This window comes from Diachasma alloeum, unplaced genomic scaffold (genome assembly GCF_001412515.2).
Source record: "Diachasma alloeum isolate Michigan unplaced genomic scaffold, Dall2.0 Dall_scaffold_01637, whole genome shotgun sequence".
NCBI lineage: Eukaryota > Metazoa > Arthropoda > Insecta > Hymenoptera > Braconidae > Diachasma > Diachasma alloeum.
The window spans coordinates 115,126-117,996 of record NW_021681732.1 but is presented as its reverse complement, the minus strand read 5'-3'; positions in this window follow the sequence as shown (position 1 = coordinate 117,996).

Sequence of the window (2,871 nt, the reverse complement as noted above, 5' to 3'; positions counted from 1 at the left end):
TCAAGTAGTATCCAACTGCCTATTCCTAGAGCACTTGATGACCCATTGATCATATACCTTAACTCTAGGTGCTCATGGTCGTATATCCGCACCTTGATTCAAACCAGACTGGCGACTACGAGATTTCAGCTCTATTCGTTTAACAGCGAGGGCCATAGAATATACCCCTCTGGCCTCTGTGACGTGTGTAATGTGCAGGAGCCTGAGACAGTTTTTCACATAATCTGTCGCTGTCCTCTGTACGGACCAATTAGGAAATTCTGGCTGCCTGAGCTCTCCTTATCTTCGAGGTCTCCCAATGCTGTATCTTCGGACGAACTTCAACGAGCCGTTATAAAATTTGTTAACTCTACTGACCAAACTCGCGATAATTCAAAGCGCCTTCATTTGTTTCTACTTAATGCAATGAAAAGGAGAAAATTTCATAAAGATGTATAATTCGTGCCAAACACTGTATATCTGCTGCTCTGCGTGCGTGCGTACCTGCTCATTAATATTGAATAACTCGCAAATATCTATTATCTCTCTCTGTCTAATTATGGTTAAGCAAATAAAAGGGACGTCTCCTATCTTAGTCTGTAATATTTAAGTTTAAGTTTGAGTTGTTTTGCATTTGGATTGCCATGTACGTATGACAGGTTTCTGAATCTTTATTATAGCTCACACGCGTCTCCATTATTTTACTTTGTATATCTTCTGTACCCCTACTAATAAATAATAAATAATAATACTAATCATCTCCGACGTCCAAATTCCTACGTCAACGTGCTGAATCGAGAAGAGGAGGTCCTGAGAAATATCGCTTGGGACCAAATAACATCCAGATCTGCCTCGTCAGGATATTCAGGAGGAAGATTAGATGATGGCGTCCCTCTATGAGGCCCAGTTAATTCTAATGGGAGCAAAAGATGTCTTCAGGCAAGGGTCCATTGCCGTCAGCATCAGAGTAACACCACTCCAGGGTACCCTGACACTATGGACGACCGGGAGGGAGAGCTTCCCCGTGTTCCGACCAATCATACATCCAGGGGGTATGATTAGTCAACGAGGGATAACCGAGTAACAATAATAATTTTTAAATTAAAAATATCCGACAAAAATTACAAAATAAGTTTGAAACTTTTCAAATACGAATTTAAAATTATTAGAACATGAAATCGATGGAGAATCATTACGTAGAATATTCTACAATCCACAATATATATGCTTAAATTCTAATATCCGATCAAATTTTTCGTATTACATAGTGAGATCTTTGTAAAAACACTAATATCCAATCAGATTCTTTGTCTCAAAATTGAGCGGGAAAATTCCCCCCAAGAAACACTCCAAGCGGGTAGCCCAAGTCATTCAACCCACGCTTGGGGAGAGTCGTCTCTAAACTAGCGTGTGATGTGGTCACGCCAGTTAGTCCAATATATTATTAGGTGTACAAATATGTTTTAGGACACTTTGCAAAAAATTTGAAATTCATTTTCGTAAAAAAGTAAACTACATTTATCCATGAAAATAATCTCCATCTTTTTGAATGACCTTCAGCCAACTGTTAGGTAATTCACGGATGCCTACCGCAAAGAAAGTTTCATCTTGCGAGGCGAGGAAATTATCGACCCATTTTTGCACTTCTTCAAATGTTTTGAATCGCACATCAGTCAATTCATTTTGCATCTTCCGAAACAAGTGAAAATCAGTTGAAGCTAAGTCTGGTGAATACACCGAGTGTGGCACAACTTCCCATCCAAGAGCCATTAACATATTTTTGACCGATTCACCCACATGAGGCCTGGCGTTGTCATGGTGCAGTTTTACTGGACGTGTTCCTTTGCCAGTAAATGGACGTTTTTGTTCCATTTCGTGGTTCAATCTTATTAATTATTGACAATAGCGATCGGTAGTAACTGTCTCGCCAGACTTCAAAAGTTCATAATGGAGTACGCCTTTCATATCCCACCATATACACAGAATGATCTTCTTACAGTGAATATTGCGCTTCGGTGTCGATGTCGTCGGCTCGCTGGGGTTAACCCAATGATATTTGCATTTTGGAATATTAAAATAAATCCACTTTTCAACGCTGGTCATAATTTTTCACAAAAAAGACTTTCTATGTTGCTTATTGTAAAGATTCAGAGATATGTCAAGTCAGCTATCTTTATTTTCTTGGGGCAGAATGTGTGGCATCCACTTTGTTACTTTTCGTATCTTTCTCATTGCGTTCAAACAATAGAAACGATCTGTTGAGTTACTCCAAGCTGTTTTGTAAGTTGCTTTTCCGTCTGGCAAGAGTTTTCGCGGTCACTAACGTCGAAATCACCTTCTTTAAATTCCTTATACCAATACTCACATGTACTTTTAGATGCAATGTTGTCCCCATGAACGGAACAAATCGATTGACATGCTTTTCTAATAGTTTTTCCTTGATGGAATTCATAGCGAATGCAGTGTCTAATAAATATCTTATCGGTCTGCATGTTTTATTCACAGAATTTAAGGGTATGTTTATCACTCCTTCATGTTTTGATACTACATAACAAACCCCACCATATCACATGTAAGCGGTAACTTTGAATTACTTTCATGACACGGAATCGAAGTGTCCAAACGCTTATTTGTACACCTAATATTTTGTTTTTTTTCCAAAAGTATTTTGATGTTATTGACTTGGTTGCTGTCCAATCTGAAGAAAGGTGGTTTCTCCAATTTAAATAGGTGGGTAGAATAAAATTGTTATTAAAATTGAAGAAAACATAATAAAAGCTCTTTGTCGTAGCTCCTCTAAAATGGTGTCCATCTTGGCGTCCCTTTTTTTGAGTTGAGGAAGTCCAATTTAGCTCCTCTGAAGAATTTTCAAAAATTAATAAGTTCGAATAA